The 21,803-nt window shown below is 36.7% G+C and overlaps 3 non-coding genes across 3 annotated transcripts; all 3 read right to left on the bottom strand.

The window, feature by feature from the left end:
* Positions 1-7,261: 7,261 nt before the first annotated feature.
* LOC120322347 lies at positions 7,262-11,222 on the bottom strand. Its single transcript, XR_005562124.1, has one exon. It is a non-coding gene; the product is annotated as a large subunit ribosomal RNA (ribosomal RNA).
* A 387-nt stretch (positions 11,223-11,609) lies between these two features.
* LOC120322346 lies at positions 11,610-11,788 on the bottom strand. The gene has a single exon (XR_005562123.1). It is a non-coding gene; the product is annotated as a 5.8S ribosomal RNA (ribosomal RNA).
* Positions 11,789-12,607: 819 nt separating this feature from the next.
* LOC120322350 lies at positions 12,608-14,602 on the bottom strand. The gene has a single exon (XR_005562126.1). It is a non-coding gene; the product is annotated as a small subunit ribosomal RNA (ribosomal RNA).
* Between the last annotated feature and the right edge of the window lie 7,201 nt (positions 14,603-21,803).

Here is a 21,803-nt window from a genome sequence, read left to right as displayed (position 1 = left end):
CCACCTAAATGGCTTTGGGATTATAGGCAAACAACGAGACTTTCCGTTTCTTTGGATTTTCCTATACAGAGTCCCAGACCGTAGTTCGTAGCTTTTAGCCAAATCTCCGGGCAATTCATCATTACGTAATTTAGACACAATAAGAGCGGTTTCTTCGTCTCTTTGCTGTTCGGCCAACAACCAACCATCAGATATTTCTGTCAGATTGATATGCTTTTCCACTATACCTGCTGAATTCCTAACACTTTCTGGAACTGGATTCCGGGACAGAAAGTCAACATGGGCCATACGCTGTCCAGGTCTATACTCTATATCAAAATCAAAACATTGCATGTACGACCACCACCTATGAACCCTGGGAGTTAACTCTATCTTTGTACGAGAGGCCTTAAGCGAATTGCAGTCGGTGAACACAACAAAATAACGGCCATGCAAGTAATGACGGAAGTGTTTTATGGAGTTGTATACGGCAAGAGTCTCCAGTTCGTATGAATGGTAACGCGATTCTGCTGATGACGTCATCTTGCTAAAATATTCGATAACTCGAGGCTTCTTTTCAATTCGGTGCAACAAAATAGCGCCATAGCCATCGGCACTAGCATCCGTGTGAAGCTCGATATCAAATTGTGGGTCAAATATAGTGAGAACAGGTTCATTAGTTAAAATAGATATTACTTGTTGCCGGATTTGCTCATGCTCCAATTCCCACACAAATGGTTTGCTCTTTGAAGTTAAAGCGTAAAGAGGTTTGAGCAGTTGTGAAAACTTTGGTACAAATTGGCGAAAATACGAGGCGAGTCCGATAAATTGTCTCAACTGAGTGATGGACCGCGGAAGTGGCAGATTAACAAGGGCTTGAATTTTTCTAGGGTTTGGTCGAATCTCACCTTCTCTAACTTCAAAACCCAAATACTCTACACAAGACTTAAGAAACGAGCATTTTTCAATATTAAAAGAAAATCCTGCTTGAGTGAGTGTTTGCAATACTACTCGTAGCCTATCAAGCGCCTCTTCCTTTGTATGTGCAACTATCATTACGTCATCCATGTAGACAATTGCGTATGAGTGGGTAAGATCACCTAAGGCACGATTAATGGCTCTTTGGAACACAGCAGGGGCATTTTTGAGTCCGAATGGCATAGTTAAATATTCGAATTGGCCTTCTGGGGTAACGAACGCCGTCCGCTCAATTGAATTCGGGTGAATTGGGATCTGGTGAAACCCGCTTGCCATGTCTATACAACTGAAAAACCTGGCACCACTCAGCCTAGCGATCTGATCTGAAATAAGCGGCAATGGATATTTCTCCGAGACTGTATTTGCATTAAGCTCCCTATAATCCACACAGAGGCGGTTTGTACCATTTTTCTTTCGAACAAGCAACATAGGGCTCGCAAAGGGGGAATAACTAGGTCTTATAATGTTTGATTCTAACAGCTGTTGAATTAGATGCCGAACTTTTGCCTTTTCGTCTACACTCAACCTATACGGGCGTCTTTGAACCGTCTTATTTTGGTCGATCAAGCGAATTTCTAGCTGTCCTGTAGACACACGGCTTTGTGGAATTCCACTAATAAATGAACCCGAATATTCTTGCAAAATTGATAACAATTGGTCTCTATCAGATCCATGCACGTCGGTGTCAACAGTAGCCAAATCAGGATTGCATTCAGAAACTTCAATGGGTAATATAGATTTTTCGTTAAACATAGTAAGGGCCTTTGATGTAATTGTCACGCCGATTCCCTGGCTCAGAATATCTCGACCAATCAGAGCGTCATACTTGATGTAATCATTTAACACTACATGAAACAATATTTCAAATGAACGTTCACTAATCATAACATTTGCCAGTATCTGTAAAGTGCTACAAACAGTATTACTACCAATACCCTTTAAAATGACTACGCTGCTTATTCTAGTTCCGGATAGTCTCTGCGAGGCGGCTTCTTTGATGAGTGAGCATTCAGCTCCGGAATCGAAGCAGAATTGGAACGACTCACCAGATTGCGATACAGTTCCAACGGGCTCAAGGACAGTACAGATGTTGACTTCTTTTACGATATGGGTTTTGTTAGATGACGAACGCTCCTGACGATCAGGACACACAGTAGAAACGTGTCCATCTTTTCCGCACTTGTAGCAGGTCACAGAAGACCGATCTCTTCCTCCCATGTAACCAGGGCGTTGTTGGCCGGGTTGCTGGGTATAATCTGCCACTGGTTTTGAGCGACACTCCGCCTTTTTGTGGCCGGTTTTTCCGCAATTATGACACTTGATGTGAGAATAGAGCTTAGCTCGTTTTCCTGGCGGCGCTGATGTATTGTTGGAATGCTGGCTCGGTCTAGCATCAAACGAATAAGCTTTAAGTTCTTGTTGTAATTCGTTCCGAGTGTCGATATTGGTGGTAAAAACTAAACGCCTCAAACGCCTGTCAATTCCAGCTGCATGTGCCAGCGCAACGGAGACTGCAATTTGTTCCACACTCAGCGACTTCCACCTGGCCATAAGCGAAGTAACCATTCGGCTTCCGTATAATGACAGGCACTCTCCTTCCGTAGGGCATCCTTGTAGCAGATTCATAACCGCTGCAGCTAATGTCTCTGTTCCCGCAAAATGTTGCAAAAATAATTCTCGGAACTGAGTCCATGTTATGCCAGGGAAGCACGTCTGAGATAGCCAATGGGACGCGCTCCCTTCCAGCGACTTGCTGAGGGTCATCACAAGAGCGCTGCCGTCCAGTTGATTTTCGGAAAATATATAATCCACCGTTGAGCACCAGGATTGAGCGTCTGAGCCTGAGCGTTCGGGATTAAACTTTGGCAATACGACAGCATTTGAGTTTTTTGGGTCTCTTTGTGAGTTTTGCACTTGTTTTAACAGTTCAGAAAAATGGCGACTTTGCGACTCCAAAATTGTCAGTAAATTATTTTCACTATTGGAAGTAGGAGTAGGCGATCCCACTTCTGATGTCGAATCGCGATCACTTTCGTGTTCTGCATCGCTTTCCACCGCGTCAGCGTAACGTTTTCTGGCCGCGCGTTTAATTCGGGAGCGAGGCATGTCTAACTTCTTCGGCGATCAAAAACTTAATGTGAAGAACAAATGTTGCAATAATGCGTAGAACCCGAGTCTACACGCAATACCAACACACTTTGGAGACTTACTTCACTCCACATACATTAATACCAACACACATACTGGCAATTTTGTCTATTCCTTGCTCGTCCCGTTATTAGCGGGAATATATCTCTCTCCCTCTCGCTCACGCCCGCGACCAGACTACGTTCGGCAGAAACAGTTATTTGCCACGCTGTTGCGAAGTAGAAAATGCGTGTTCTAAGAACATGCAAAACGAAAGAGGCGAACACAAAGTAGCAGAAAACGGTCGTTATATTTGAAATTAAAAGTAAATCTGCGACATATATATTTCCATAATATTGTATTTATATTATACATATTTCATTCTAAAATATTATTTTGTTTCCAACATACATAAGTATTGTATCCACACATGTACAATTTTTGTTTAACCAATATAAATATTGAGTTAAATCATTTGCATTTTGATGATAAATTTAAAATTTATCTTTTTCCATATAACTCTCTGGTAATATATAACATAAAACCGAGCGCATATGATATTCATATATAAAATTTGGTAATTTTTCCAATATCAATATATTTATTATACCGGGGTAACGATATAATATTTCCTTTTATGGCGTGGTAATAAATTATTAGTTTATTATCTTCATTATTATTAATAAATAATAATGCCTGCCGTCAAAAATTAACGATAATATATGGAAACGATTTGTTATTCTATGTATAATAGAAACTTGACTTTTGTTTCAACGATATTATCTAAGGGCGTATATTCTTATTAACCGCGGAGCCAAGTCCCAAATGTTCATAAGAACCTGAGAAACAAATTTGTACGGAAAATAATATACTATATTTGTAAGTAACCAATATAATGAGATAGGTCGGCAACCAGTGCCTTCCTACCTAATAGTAGTTTTGAAACCCGCTGTCATTAAAAATTAACGATGTTATATGGAAACGATTTGTTATTCTATTAATAATAGAATACTTGACTGTTGTTTCAACGATAACATCTAAGGGCGTATATTTTTATTAACCGCGTAGCCAAGTTCCCAAATGTTCATTAGAACCTGAGAAACAAATTTGTACGGAAAATAATATACTTTATTTGTAAGTAACCAATATAATATATAAAGCGGGAGGTCAGCAACCACTGCTTACCTATAGTAGTTTTTGAACCCGCTGTCCTCAAAACGGGTATTTTCAATTCTGTTTGGTATCCAACATACAGGATATTCTCTTATATATCAAGAGAATACAGTAATATTATATTAATATTTCCTTTATTCATATATAATTAAATATATTTTTCCATTATTCATACGATAAATATTCATTTCCATATGATTAATATTTAATTTCCATATAATATTGTCGAAATCATATAAATATATAAGTTTCGAACAATACGAGAGGTCGGCAACCACTGCCTACCTATAGTAGTTTTTGAACCCTCTGTCGGTACCAGCCTTGTTTACACTACTATAACCTTTCACGTATATGGGCTATTCCTATAATTCTAAGAGAATATAGGAATATTTTATCATTTTTTCATTTATACATACGATAAATATTCATTTCCATATGATTAATATTTAATTTCCATATAATATTGTCGAAATCATATAAATATATAAGTTTCGAACAATACGAGAGGTCGGCAACCACTGCCTACCTATAGTAGTTTTTGAACCCTCTGTCGGTACCAGCCTTGTTTACACTACTATAACCTTTCACGTATATGGTCTATTCCTATAATTCTAAGAGAATATAGGAATATTTGATCATTTTTTCATTTATACATACGATAAATATTCATTTCCATATGATTAATATTTAATTTCCATATAATATTGTCGAAATCATATAAATATATAAGTTTCGAACAATACGAGAGGTCGGCAACCACTGCCTACCTATAGTAGTTTTTGAACCCTCTGTCGGTACCAGCCTTGTTTACACTACTATAACCTTTCACGTATATGGGCTATTCCTATAATTCTAAGAGAATATAGGAATATTTGATCATTTTTTCATTTATACATACGATAAATATTCATTTCCATATGATTAATATTTAATTTCCATATAATATTGTCGAAATCATATAAATATATAAGTTTCGAACAATACGAGAGGTCGGCAACCACTGCCTACCTATAGTAGTTTTTGAACCCTCTGTCGGTACCAGCCTTGTTTACACTACTATAACCTTTCACGTATATGGGCTATTCCTATAATTCTAAGAGAATATAGGAATATTTTATCATTTTTTCATTTATACATACGATAAATATTCATTTCCATATGATTAATATTTAATTTCCATATAATATTGTCGAAATCATATAAATATATAAGTTTCGAACAATACGAGAGGTCGGCAACCACTGCCTACCTATAGTAGTTTTTGAACCCTCTGTCGGTACCAGCCTTGTTTACACTACTATAACCTTTCACGTATATGGTCTATTCCTATAATTCTAAGAGAATATAGGAATATTTGATCATTTTTTCATTTATACATACGATAAATATTCATTTCCATATGATTAATATTTAATTTCCATATAATATTGTCGAAATCATATAAATACAGAAGTTTCGAACAATACGAGAGGTCGGCAACCACTGCCTACCTATAGTAGTTTTTGAACCCTCTGTCGGTACCAGCCTTGCTTACACTACTATAACCTTTCACGTATATGGGTTATTCCTATAATTCTAAGAGAATATAGGAATATTTGATCATTTTTTCATTTATACATACGATAAATATTTATTTCCATATGATTAATATTTAATTTCCATATAATATTGTCGAAATCATATAAATACATAAATTTCGAACAATACGAGAGGCAACCACTGCCTACCCTATGGTCGGCAACCACTGCCTACCTATAGTAATATGGTATAGTATAGTAGTACTATAACCTTTCACATGTATGGGTTTTTTTTATATCATACTAATAGAAAATAGAAATATTCCATCATTTTTTCCTTTATATGTATATATAATTATATTAATTTATATATACTTATATATTTTTTCCTGTATTCATATAATATATATATTTTTTTAAATATGTATATTATTTAATTTAATATACCATTATATTGTCTGTATTCATATGATAAATATTTATTATTTTCATATGTTTTATATTTAATATACCTATAGTATTGGGTTTTTTTTCTAATACTATAAGAATATACGAATATTTCATATATTCCTTTAGTCATAATAAAGTTATAATTTCTATTATAAGAGAAGGACACCACCACTTTCATTAGCGTCACTAAATTGATGACAAGCTATTTGGCAACCTGATAGAATTTTGTAAAGTCTTTATTTCTATCATTAGTAGATAGTAGATAGATGGGGACAATTTCATTAGCGTCACTAAATCGATGACGAGCCATTTGGCAACCTGATAGAATTTTGTAAAGTCTTTATTTCTATCATTAGTAGATAGTAGATAGATGGGGACAATTTCATTAGCGTCACTAAATCGATGACGAGCCATTTGGCAACCTGATAGAATTTTGTAAAGTCTTTATTTCTATCATTAGTAGATAGTAGATAGATGGGGACAATTTCATTAGCGTCACTAAATCGATGACGAGCCATTTGGCAACCTGATAGAATTTTGTAAAGTCTTTATTTCTATCATTAGTAGATAGTAGATAGATGGGGACAATTTCATTAGCGTCACTAAATCGATGACGAGCCATTTGGCAACCTGATAGAATTTTGTAAAGTCTTTATTTCTATCATTAGTAGATAGTAGATAGATGGGGACAATTTCATTAGCGTCACTAAATCGATGACGAGCCATTTGGCAACCTGATAGAATTTTGTAAAGTCTTTATTTCTATCATTAGTAGATAGTAGATAGATGGGGACAATTTCATTAGCGTCACTAAATCGATGACAAGCTATTTGGCAACCAGATAGAATTTTTTAGTCTTTCTTTCTATCATATGATATATAATATTATATATCGCGCGTCCAGTCGGTCGGTCGGTCAGTCAGTCGTCAGTCGCGTCCAGTCGGGGTGGTCGGCTCTCGAGGGCACTGGCGCTTGCGCGCTAACCCTCAAAAACCAACAAACAAGTACCACACGAGTACTCAATGGTCTTATTTATTTCGAATCATCAAGCAAAGGATAAGCTTCAGTGGATCGCAGTATGGCAGCTGCTCAACCACTTACAACACCTTGCCTGTTACAAAAGTCGTTTACAATTGATTCTAGGCTTTGTCATTGTATTAAATAATGCTTTTATATGTAACTAGCGCGGCATCAGGTGATCGAAGATCCTCCCAATTTACTATGTTACAAATTACATTGGCATCACATCCATTGTCGTTTATAAAGTAAATTATAAACTTTAAATGGTTTAGAAGCCATACAATGCAAATTGCCCCTTATTTATCATTGCAGTCCAGCACGGATACGACCTTAGAGGCGTTCAGGCATAATCCAACGGACGTAGCGTCATACCACTGTTCGCTCGAACAAGTATTGTGCCATTGGTCCGTACCTGCGGTTCCTCTCGTACTACGCAGGAATGCTGTCGCAACAACGTTTTGTCATTAGTAGGGTAAAACTAACCTGTCTCACGACGGTCTAAACCCAGCTCACGTTCCCTTGCATGGGTGAACAATCCAACGCTTGGTGAATTTTGCTTCACAATGATAGGAAGAGCCGACATCGAAGGATCAAAAAGCGACGTCGCTATGAACGCTTGGCCGCCACAAGCCAGTTATCCCTATGGTAACTTTTCTGACACCTCTTGTTAAAAACTCTTTAAACCAAAAGGATCGATAGGCCGAGCTTTTGCTGTCCCTGTGTGTACTGAACACCGAGATCAAGTCAGCATTTGCCCTTTTGCTCTATGTGTGGTTTCTGTCCGCACTGAGCTGGCCTTGGGACACCTCCGTTATTATTTGAGAGATGTACCGCCCCAGTCAAACTCCCTACCTGGCAATGTCCTTGAATTGGATCATACCTGAGTAATTGGAGTTATACCAAATTTTCAAATCAAAAATACATAAATGCATCGTTTTATTAAAGAATTTGTTTGCGATTATATAACAAACTCGTGATACTTTGATCAAGAAGCTTGCATCAAAACCCAATACCATAAGATATAATAAATATATCCGTATAATGGCTAGGAAATGATACACGTTCCATTTAATCAAGTAAGTAAGGAAACAATAAGAGTAGTGGTATTTCATTGACGATACCAAACCGAGGTCTAATATCTCCCACTTATTCTACACCTCTTATGTCTCCTTACACTGCCAGATTAGAGTCAAGCTCAAAAGGGTCTTCTTTCCCCGCTAATTATTCCAAGCCCGTTCCCTTGGCTGTGGTTTCGCTAGATAGTAGATAGGGACAGTAGGAATCTCGTTAATCCATTCATGCGCGTCACTAATTAGATGACGAGGCATTTGGCTACCTTAAGAGAGTCATAGTTACTCCCGCCGTTGACCCGCGCTTACTTGAATTTCTTCACTTTGACATTCAGAGCACTGGGCAGAAATCACATTGTGTCAACACCCGCTAGGGCCATCACAATGCTTTGTTTTAATTAGACAGTCGGATTCCCCAAGTCCGTGCCAGTTCTGAATTGATTGTTAATTGATAATCGTTATAATTAATAAGAACTAATTGGTTTAACCCAAATAGTATTCTTAAAAATTTTAGCAAGAAAGTTCCACAATTGGCTACGTAACTAAACTATCCGGGGAACAAGAAACTAACATAAATGCTAGAAACTCTATTTACCCAGAACGAGCACATAAACCATGTTATTGTTTCCCAATCAAGCCCGACTATCTCAATCTTCAGAGCCAATCCTTATCCCGAAGTTACGGATCTAATTTGCCGACTTCCCTTACCTACATTATTCTATCGACTAGAGACTCTTCACCTTGGAGACCAGCTGCGGATATTGGTACGGCCTGTTGAGAAGTTTGCGTGTCCCCACCATAAATTTTCAAGGTCCGAGGAGAAAATATCGACACAACAGTATATGTCATGCTCTTCTAGCCCATCTACCATATCTCTCTGCGAAAGACTTCCATGGTAGTACGGCTATAAAACAGAAAAGAAAACTCTTCCGATATCTCTCGACGGCTTCTTTATGGTCGTTCCTGTTGCCAGGATGAGCACGAGGCCCATATTTAATAACAAACGGATACTCAACAGGTTACGGAATTGGAACCGTATTCCCTTTCGTTCAAAATTATTCAAGTGTATTATAATTCGCTTTTTTATGTAGTTTGGCATTTTTGTTTTACTTGAAAATTTTCGGCTTTCGCCTTGAACTTAGGACCGACTAACTCGTGATCAACCACTGTTCACACGAAACCCTTCTCCACTTCAGTCCTCCAAGGTCTCATTCGATTATTTGCTACTACCACCAAGATCTGTACCAATGGCAGCTCCATGCAGGCTTACGCCAAACACTTCTACGCATACCATTGTACCTTCCTACTCACTAAAGTTTCAAAATTTATATCACAAGTAATATAAATCATCTACTTTAGCGGTAATGTATAGGTATACAACTTAAGCGCCATCCATTTTAAGGGCTAGTTGCTTCGGCAGGTGAGTTGTTACACACTCCTTAGCGGATTTCGACTTCCATGATCACCGTCCTGCTGTTTTAAGCAACCAACGCCTTTCATGGTATCTGCATGAGTTGTTAATTTGGGCACCGTAACATTACGTTTGGTTCATCCCACAGCGCCAGTTCTGCTTACCAAAAGTGGCCCACTGGGCACATTATATCATAACCTTGAACTTCATATCAAGAAAGTTAAGGTTCTTACCCATTTAAAGTTTGAGAATAGGTTAAGATCGTTTCGACCCTAAGGCCTCTAATCATTCGCTTTACCAGATAAGATTATTTTATATAATATTAAAATGCACCAGCTATCCTGAGGGAAACTTCGGAAGGAACCAGCTACTAGATGGTTCGATTGGTCTTTCGCCCCTATACTCAATTCTGACAATCGATTTGCACGTCAGAACTGTTTCGGTCTTCCATCAGGGTTTCCCCTGACTTCAACCTGATCAAGTATAGTTCACCATCTTTCGGGTCACAGCATATATGCTCAAGGTACGTTCCAGTTAGAGGCATAAATAATATAAATATACATTATACATAACTATATAGAACGCCCCGGGATTGTGTTAATTAGCTATAAATAGTTAAAAAACTAATCCCATTAGTAGTCAAGTTAATTACGCTATTAGGTTTATATCCCAATAACTTGCACATATGTTAGACTCCTTGGTCCGTGTTTCAAGACGGGTCCCGAAGGTATCCTGAATCTTTCGCATTGTTAATCATACAAGTGCATATAATAAACATAAAAATCAATGATAATTATGCCATTATATAATTCCGAAAAATTAACGCACTGTAATCATATAAATCTATCAGCACTTTATCAAATTAATAACATTTATTCTGTTTTAAAATGCAAGCACTTTAATTTGAATAAACTATAAGTTATATTTTATGATAAATTTGGGATATGCTAATAGATTACAATGTCCTTATATGGAAAAAATGCACACTATCCTTATAATATTATTTAAATATTACAATTTTAATGATGAATTTTCCATAACGGATATTCAGGTTCATCGGGCTTAACCTCTAAGCAGTTTCACGTACTGTTTAACTCTCTATTCAGAGTTCTTTTCAACTTTCCCTCACGGTACTTGTTTACTATCGGTCTCATGGTTATATTTAGTTTTAGATGGAGTTTACCACCCACTTAGTGCTGCACTATCAAGCAACACGACTCTTTGGAAACATCATCTAGTAATCATTAACGTTATACGGGCCTGGCACCCTCTGTGGGTAAATGGCCTCATTTAAGAAGGACTTAAATCGTTAATTTCTCATACTAGAATATTGACGCTCCATACACTGCATCTCACATTTGCCATATAGACAAAGTGACTTAGTGCTGAACTGTTTTCTTTTCGCTCGCCGCTACTAAGAAAATCCTTGTTAGTTTCTTTTCCTCCCCTAATTAATATGCTTAAATTCAGGGGGTAGTCCCATATGAGTTGAGGTTGTATATAACTTTTTATTGCCATTAATTCTTAATATATAATGATAAAACATTTTAATAAATTCGTTGTAATATATCCATTATTTCTTGTAGCATAGTATTATCCATTAACGAACCAACGAAGAATAATAATATAACCAAGTTTTTTTCTATTTTCGAATCATTAATAAGAGACAATCCTAGATGAAAAATAATTCAATTTTTTATGCTAGACATTTCTCAGTATTATTTGATTGAAAAAGAAAATATTTCTCTTCGTTTTTCACATCCAAATGTGAGGATAATGTTTTTCATATATAGTTTTTAATATTATGAATAAAATTATTATTTTATCCAATAATATACCATATGCTTATAAAAATTTATAAACAACTTAATTAGCATAGTCTTACAACCCTCAACCATATGTAGTCCAAGCAGCACTATAAAATTAATTAAAGTACATAACAGCATGGACTGCGATATGCGTTCAAAATGTCGATGTTCATGTGTCCTGCAGTTCACACGATGACGCACAGTTTGCTGCGTTCTTCATCGACCCATGAGCCGAGTGATCCACCGCTTAGAGTTTTATAATTTATTTCTATATATTGTCAATAATTTTTTTATTGAAAGAAATTAAAAATACACCATTTTACTGGCATATATCAATTCCTTCAATAAATGTATTTTTATACCTAAAATAAATGCTGCGAAATGTCTTAGTTTCATATAAGCATTATGTATCATGTAATTATATTTTATTTGTAATTAACCAATATGGGCGATACATACTGCAATTTATATAAAACATTAACCTGATGGATGCCAGGTACAACATTGTATATTTTAGGTTGTTGCATTAGCCAATGTATGCTCATAACTTAGATGAACAATACATATTCGCAACGCGTGTATATTATGGTCCATATACACACAATTTTTTTGTTACCATTTTTATTTGATTTCGAATGTTCGAATTATTAGGAAATGCATTGTTTATTTTTATTTGAATGCCGTTTATTTAATTTAATGTTTTGAGCCAACACTACCCACAACATCAAATTTTAATAGAAATGTTAAAATGTGGTCACCAGTCACTTTTAACATACATATGTGGTAAATGTGGTCCCCAATCACATTACCTTTGTGGTTGCCAGCCACATTTATTTATTATATAAATATATCAGAATTTTGTTTGATTCCATTGAGAAATCTATCAATTGAATATTATTGTGTTAGATAATATTCATATATAAACGCATTTGCAAATAATCATAATAAATCATGTGCATTTCTAAAGTAAATCTCATCATTCATATATCATATGCTTTTGTAATTTGGTATTTTGGTAAATTCAATTTATTTGTATTATAACAAATGTTTATTAACGGTAAGGATATTATACAATAATGATCCTTCCGCAGGTTCACCTACGGAAACCTTGTTACGACTTTTACTTCCTCTAAATAATCAAGTTCGGTCAACTTTTGCGAAACAACCGTAACACGCAAGGCGTCACAGTGATCACGTCCGGAGACCTCACTAAATAATTCAATCGGTAGTAGCGACGGGCGGTGTGTACAAAGGGCAGGGACGTAATCAATGCGAGTTAATGACTCACACTTACTGGGAATTCCAAGTTCATGTGAACAGTTTCAGTTCACAATCCCAAGCATGAAAGTGGTTCAGCGGTTTACCCGGACCTCTCGGTCTAGGAAATACACGTTGATACTTTCATTGTAGCGCGCGTGCAGCCCAGGACATCTAAGGGCATCACAGACCTGTTATTGCTCAATCTCATTATTGCTAGACGCAATTTGTCCATTTAAGAAGCTAGTGTCCTTATAATGGGACAAACCAACAGGTACGGCTCCACTTACATAAACACATTCAAACACAATAAACATTTTACTGCCACCATGAATGAAGGCTATATAAGCTTCAGCACCATAATCCTGAAGATATCTATTTAATATATTTGAGTCTCGTTCGTTATCGGAATTAACCAGACAAATCACTCCACGAACTAAGAACGGCCATGCACCACCACCCATAGATTCGAGAAAGAGCTATCAATCTGTCTTACACACTTATGTTCGGACCTGGTAAGTTTTCCCGTGTTGAGTCAAATTAAGCCGCAGGCTCCACTCCTGGTGGTGCCCTTCCGTCAATTCCTTTAAGTTTCAGCTTTGCAACCATACTTCCCCCGGAGCCCAAAAGCTTTGGTTTCCCGGGAAGCGACTGAGAGAGCCATAAAAGTAGCTACACCCAATTGCTAGCTGGCATCGTTTATGGTTAGAACTAGGGCGGTATCTGATCGCCTTCGAACCTCTAACTTTCGTTCTTGATTAATGAAAACATCTTTGGCAAATGCTTTCGCTTAAGTTAGTCTTACGACGGTCCAAGAATTTCACCTCTCGCGTCGTAATACTAATGCCCCCAAACTGCTTCTATTAATCATTACCTCTTGATCTGAAAACCAATGAAAGCAGAACAGAGGTCTTATTTCATTATCCCATGCACAGAATATTCAGGCATTTGAAGCCTGCTTTAAGCACTCTAATTTGTTCAAAGTAATAGTACCGGCCCACAATAACACTCGTTTAAGAGCACTAATGCAGGTTTTTAAATAGGAGGAACATATGAAAAAATACAAGTATTTAATCACATGTAAGAACTCCACCGGTAATACGCTTACATACATAAAGGTATAGTACTAACCACAATTGTAAGTTGTACTACCCGTATGAAGCACAAGTTCAACTACGAACGTTTTAACCGCAACAACTTTAATATACGCTATTGGAGCTGGAATTACCGCGGCTGCTGGCACCAGACTTGCCCTCCAATTGGTCCTTGTTAAAGGATTTAAAGTGTACTCATTCCAATTACAGGGCCTCGGATATGAGTCCTGTATTGTTATTTTTCGTCACTACCTCCCCGAGCTGGGAGTGGGTAATTTACGCGCCTGCTGCCTTCCTTAGATGTGGTAGCCGTTTCTCAGGCTCCCTCTCCGGAATCGAACCCTGATTCCCCGTTACCCGTTGCAACCATGGTAGTCCTAGATACTACCATCAAAAGTTGATAGGGCAGACATTTGAAAGATCTGTCGTCGGTACAAGACCATACGATCTGCATGTTATCTAGAGTTCAACCAATAAAACGATCTTGCGATCGCTTGGTTTTAGCCTAATAAAAGCACATGTCCCATAAGGTTCATGTTTTAATTGCATGTATTAGCTCTAGAATTACCACAGTTATCCAAGTAACTGTTAACGATCTAAGGAACCATAACTGATATAATGAGCCTTTTGCGGTTTCACTTTTAATTCGTGTGTACTTAGACATGCATGGCTTAATCTTTGAGACAAGCATATAACTACTGGCAGGATCAACCAGAATAATGTTTCTTTCTTCATATTTCATTCATATTTTTTGAATTGAAATAAGTAATATAAATATTATAGATTTCCATTTTATATAAATTTCCGTTTTTTATTAAATCTATTTTAAATCGATTACGGCCATTTTTATATAGCATTCGTATTCGTAAATTCCATTAATGTTTTATACCATTATATATATATATATTTCCATAATATTGTATTTATATTATACATATTTCATTCTAAAATATTATTTTGTTTCCAACATACATAAGTATTGTATCCACACATGTACAATTTTTGTTTAACCAATATAAATATTGAGTTAAATCATTTGCATTTTGATGATAAATTTAAAATTTATCTTTTTCCATATAACTCTCTGGTAATATATAACATAAAACCGAGCGCATATGATATTCATATATAAAATTTGGTAATTTTTCCAATATCAATATATTTATTATACCGGGGTAACGATATAATATTTCCTTTTATGGCGTGGTAATAAATTATTAGTTTATTATCTTCATTATTATTAATAAATAATAATGCCTGCCGTCAAAAATTAACGATAATATATGGAAACGATTTGTTATTCTATGTATAATAGAAACTTGACTTTTGTTTCAACGATATTATCTAAGGGCGTATATTCTTATTAACCGCGGAGCCAAGTCCCAAATGTTCATAAGAACCTGAGAAACAAATTTGTACGGAAAATAATATACTATATTTGTAAGTAACCAATATAATGAGATAGGTCGGCAACCAGTGCCTTCCTACCTAATAGTAGTTTTGAAACCCGCTGTCATTAAAAATTAACGATGTTATATGGAAACGATTTGTTATTCTATTAATAATAGAATACTTGACTGTTGTTTCAACGATAACATCTAAGGGCGTATATTTTTATTAACCGCGTAGCCAAGTTCCCAAATGTTCATTAGAACCTGAGAAACAAATTTGTACGGAAAATAATATACTTTATTTGTAAGTAACCAATATAATATATAAAGCGGGAGGTCAGCAACCACTGCTTACCTATAGTAGTTTTTGAACCCGCTGTCCTCAAAACGGGTATTTTCAATTCTGTTTGGTATCCAACATACAGGATATTCTCTTATATATCAAGAGAATACAGTAATATTATATTAATATTTCCTTTATTCATATATAATTAAATATATTTTTCCATTATTCATACGATAAATATTCATTTCCATATGATTAATATTTAATTTCCATATAATATTGTCGAAATCATATAAATATATAAGTTTCGAACAATACGAGAGGTCGGCAACCACTGCCTACCTATAGTAGTTTTTGAACCCTCTGTCGGTACCAGCCTTGTTTACACTACTATAACCTTTCACGTATATGGGCTATTCCTATAATTCTAAGAGAATATAGGAATATTTATCATTTTTTCATTTATACATACGATAAATATTCATTTCCATATGATTAATATTTAATTTCCATATAATATTGTCGAAATCATATAAATATATAAGTTTCGAACAATACGAGAGGTCGGCAACCACTGCCTACCTATAGTAGTTTTTGAACCCTCTGTCGGTACCAGCCTTGTTTACACTACTATAACCTTTCACGTATATGGCTATTCCTATAATTCTAAGAGAATATAGGAATATTTATCATTTTTTCATTTATACATACGATAAATATTCATTTCCATATGATTAATATTTAATTTCCATATAATATTGTCGAAATCATATAAATATATAAGTTTCGAACAATACGAGAGGTCGGCAACCACTGCCTACCTATAGTAGTTTTTGAACCCTCTGTCGGTACCAGCCTTGTTTACACTACTATAACCTTTCACGTATATGGGCTATTCCTATAATTCTAAGAGAATATAGGAATATTTTATCATTTTTTCATTTATACATACGATAAATATTCATTTCCATATGATTAATATTTAATTTCCATATAATATTGTCGAAATCATATAAATATATAAGTTTCGAACAATACGAGAGGTCGGCAACCACTGCCTACCTATAGTAGTTTTTGAACCCTCTGTCGGTACCAGCCTTGTTTACACTACTATAACCTTTCACGTATATGGGCTATTCCTATAATTCTAAGAGAATATAGGAATATTTATCATTTTTTCATTTATACATACGATAAATATTCATTTCCATATGATTAATATTTAATTTCCATATAATATTGTCGAAATCATATAAATATATAAGTTTCGAACAATACGAGAGGTCGGCAACCACTGCCTACCTATAGTAGTTTTTGAACCCTCTGTCGGTACCAGCCTTGTTTACACTACTATAACCTTTCACGTATATGGTCTATTCCTATAATTCTAAGAGAATATAGGAATATTTGATCATTTTTTCATTTATACATACGATAAATATTCATTTCCATATGATTAATATTTAATTTCCATATAATATTGTCGAAATCATATAAATACAGAAGTTTCGAACAATACGAGAGGTCGGCAACCACTGCCTACCTATAGTAGTTTTTGAACCCTCTGTCGGTACCAGCCTTGCTTACACTACTATAACCTTTCACGTATATGGGTTATTCCTATAATTCTAAGAGAATATAGGAATATTTGATCATTTTTTCATTTATACATACGATAAATATTTATTTCCATATGATTAATATTTAATTTCCATATAATATTGTCGAAATCATATAAATACATAAATTTCGAACAATACGAGAGGCAACCACTGCCTACCCTATGGTCGGCAACCACTGCCTACCTATAGTAATATGGTATAGTATAGTAGTACTATAACCTTTCACATGTATGGGTTTTTTTTATATCATACTAATAGAAAATAGAAATATTCCATCATTTTTTCCTTTATATGTATATATAATTATATTAATTTATATATACTTATATATTTTTTCCTGTATTCATATAATATATATATTTTTTTAAATATGTATATTATTTAATTTAATATACCATTATATTGTCTGTATTCATATGATAAATATTTATTATTTTCATATGTTTTATATTTAATATACCTATAGTATTGGGTTTTTTTTCTAATACTATAAGAATATACGAATATTTCATATATTCCTTTAGTCATAATAAAGTTATAATTTCTATTATAAGAGAAGGACACCACCACTTTCATTAGCGTCACTAAATTGATGACAAGCTATTTGGCAACCTGATAGAATTTTGTAAAGTCTTTATTTCTATCATTAGTAGATAGTAGATAGATGGGGACAATTTCATTAGCGTCACTAAATCGATGACGAGCCATTTGGCAACCTGATAGAATTTTGTAAAGTCTTTATTTCTATCATTAGTAGATAGTAGATAGATGGGGACAATTTCATTAGCGTCACTAAATCGATGACGAGCCATTTGGCAACCTGATAGAATTTTATAAAGTCTTTATTTCTATCATTAGTAGATAGTAGATAGATGGGGACAATTTCATTAGCGTCACTAAATCGATGACGAGCCATTTGGCAACCTGATAGAATTTTGTAAAGTCTTTATTTCTATCATTAGTAGATAGTAGATAGATGGGGACAATTTCATTAGCGTCACTAAATCGATGACGAGCCATTTGGCAACCTGATAGAATTTTGTAAAGTCTTTATTTCTATCATTAGTAGATAGTAGATAGATGGGGACAATTTCATTAGCGTCACTAAATCGATGACGAGCCATTTGGCAACCTGATAGAATTTTGTAAAGTCTTTATTTCTATCATTAGTAGATAGTAGATAGATGGGGACAATTTCATTAGCGTCACTAAATCGATGACGAGCCATTTGGCAACCTGATAGAATTTTGTAAAGTCTTTATTTCTATCATTAGTAGATAGTAGATAGATGGGGACAATTTCATTAGCGTCACTAAATCGATGACAAGCTATTTGGCAACCAGATAGAATTTTTTAGTCTTTCTTTCTATCATATGATATATAATATTATATATCGCGCGTCCAGTCGGTCGGTCGGTCAGTCAGTCGTCAGTCGCGTCCAGTCGGGGTGGTCGGCTCTCGAGGGCACTGGCGCTTGCGCGCTAACCCTCAAAAACCAACAAACAAGTACCACACGAGTACTCAATGGTCTTATTTATTTCGAATCATCAAGCAAAGGATAAGCTTCAGTGGATCGCAGTATGGCAGCTGCTCAACCACTTACAACACCTTGCCTGTTACAAAAGTCGTTTACAATTGATTCTAGGCTTTGTCATTGTATTAAATAATGCTTTTATATGTAACTAGCGCGGCATCAGGTGATCGAAGATCCTCCCAATTTACTATGTTACAAATTACATTGGCATCACATCCATTGTCGTTTATAAAGTAAATTATAAACTTTAAATGGTTTAGAAGCCATACAATGCAAATTGCCCCTTATTTATCATTGCAGTCCAGCACGGATACGACCTTAGAGGCGTTCAGGCATAATCCAACGGACGTAGCGTCATACCACTGTTCGCTCGAACAAGTATTGTGCCATTGGTCCGTACCTGCGGTTCCTCTCGTACTACGCAGGAATGCTGTCGCAACAACGTTTTGTCATTAGTAGGGTAAAACTAACCTGTCTCACGACGGTCTAAACCCAGCTCACGTTCCCTTGCATGGGTGAACAATCCAACGCTTGGTGAATTTTGCTTCACAATGATAGGAAGAGCCGACATCGAAGGATCAAAAAGCGACGTCGCTATGAACGCTTGGCCGCCACAAGCCAGTTATCCCTATGGTAACTTTTCTGACACCTCTTGTTAAAAACTCTTTAAACCAAAAGGATCGATAGGCCGAGCTTTTGCTGTCCCTGTGTGTACTGAACACCGAGATCAAGTCAGCATTTGCCCTTTTGCTCTATGTGTGGTTTCTGTCCGCACTGAGCTGGCCTTGGGACACCTCCGTTATTATTTGAGAGATGTACCGCCCCAGTCAAACTCCCTACCTGGCAATGTCCTTGAATTGGATCATACCTGAGTAATTGGAGTTATACCAAATTTTCAAATCAAAAATACATAAATGCATCGTTTTATTAAAGAATTTGTTTGCGATTATATAACAAACTCGTGATACTTTGATCAAGAAGCTTGCATCAAAACCCAATACCATAAGATATAATAAATATATCCGTATAATGGCTAGGAAATGATACACGTTCCATTTAATCAAGTAAGTAAGGAAACAATAAGAGTAGTGGTATTTCATTGACGATACCAAACCGAGGTCTAATATCTCCCACTTATTCTACACCTCTTATGTCTCCTTACACTGCCAGATTAGAGTCAAGCTCAAAAGGGTCTTCTTTCCCCGCTAATTATTCCAAGCCCGTTCCCTTGGCTGTGGTTTCGCTAGATAGTAGATAGGGACAGTAGGAATCTCGTTAATCCATTCATGCGCGTCACTAATTAGATGACGAGGCATTTGGCTATTTTTTTTTTTTTTTTTTTTTTGATCGCAAAGGTATGGAAATCTTCGAAAGATACTAGGGCTGCCGTTATTTGATCAGTTCCTAGCATGCACGATTCATTGCTCTATCCGAACCGAAGTTCCGCAACGCCTACGTACTAAAACCATCCTCATAGCCGTAAATAACCAATATGTGCGATGTTTATGCCTTTTTGATGTTGTGCCAAGGCAGCAGGCAGATGTATGTGAACCAAACGTTTTAAGCTACGTCCAATCACGAGAAAACCCGCTAAGGTACATGAACTGTCTAAAACAGCCAAGACTGCCTCTCATAACCTGGACGCTAATGATATGACTATCATATTTGCTGAGGAGACCCTTCGCAATCAATCGTTTTACGGATTGACCACTCCAAATCCCCCTCCAGTTTAGGGTGGCAGAATGAAACTCGATGTCACCTGCGGCTTCGAATCGGCGACGCAATTCAGTTCGTATGTCCGGTCTGTCGTATCTATTGATTTTGCGCTGATGCGCTTCGTCCATAGAATGTCCGTCTGTCACAACCTGCACGTCAATCACATCAATGTGATTTTGTCGGAGTACCACCAGGTCCGGTTTATTAAGGCCGGATTCGCACTGCAGACTTGGTTCGGCAATGACCACGCAGCCTCTCTCCTCAAGTCCCCGCTTGATTCGATTTACTACGCAGTTGTGTCTAGCTACTCGCCTCCCATGCGAACGATAGCATTTTTGCATAATGTGGTTTGTTGTTTCGGGAGCATCACATCCTGCACGACACTGCCTCTCCAATTCGTGCCTTCCCCTCGTAGTGCGAGACTTTGTGGGTAGGGCATTTATCCGCAGCCGAATACCGTCTAAATATTCCTTTCCTGTTAGTAAACGCGTGGGCTGACTAACCCACCCGTGTTGGGGACCATAGTGGCCCGCTTCACGGAGTCCGCCACCATCAACGGAGAGGTACAACCTGTTCGCCCAATACTTTTCTATTGCCGGACGCGATAACAATTCATTTTGTTCAGCTATCAATCTACCTCGGGCCCTTTGTTTTTCCGCTTCGATGAAGGAGCTGGCTTCCTCGGATTGTACGAGGTGGGGCCATTTTATGTTGCTCAATCGTCTAAGTCGTAACATTGGTGCTACCCATCTTAGTGATGGAATTCCGAGACCCCCACATTTTGGGGGGGCATGAACGAATGCTATCGGCACATCCGACGGAAGATTTAGCCATCTTCGCACATAGAAACGTATTAGCTTGTCAGTCTTTCGTAAGACGCCTATCGTCACACTCCCAAGGGATAACTTGTGATAGAGTTGTGGGATCAGGACAGTCCGAAGGGCGAACAACCTCTGTTGTGGCTTAAGTGGGCCTCTGACAATCTTTGTAGCTTTGGACCAATGTCCTCTGCCGGATTGCATCGAACCCTCCCACTTGCAGTGAAATGTATACCGAGATACTTCCACTCGTCAGTACGCTTCAGTGTTGGAATCTCTCTCGAGCCTACGCAGAAGCTCTGTGCCTCTAGCACAGTACACTTCTGTTTCGGCTGTCCCTTAATACCGACAGTAAAGCACTTATCAGCATTAAGTTTAAGGCCGACGGTGGATAAAAAGTCCACAGTCTTGTCCAACAAAGTTTGAAGTCCCATCCGAGTTTCCGCAAATAGTACCAAATCATCTGCAAATGCAGCAGCGTTTATCATGGCATTTCCGACCTTGGTACCAATCTCGCTAGGTAGGGCTCTAAGTAACCGGTCGATGACCAAG

The sequence above is a fragment of the Drosophila yakuba genome, unplaced genomic scaffold (genome assembly GCF_016746365.2).
Source record: "Drosophila yakuba strain Tai18E2 unplaced genomic scaffold, Prin_Dyak_Tai18E2_2.1 Segkk64_quiver_pilon_scaf, whole genome shotgun sequence".
Classification (NCBI taxonomy): domain Eukaryota; kingdom Metazoa; phylum Arthropoda; class Insecta; order Diptera; family Drosophilidae; genus Drosophila; species Drosophila yakuba.
This window is presented reverse-complemented; position numbering and strand designations above follow the sequence as displayed.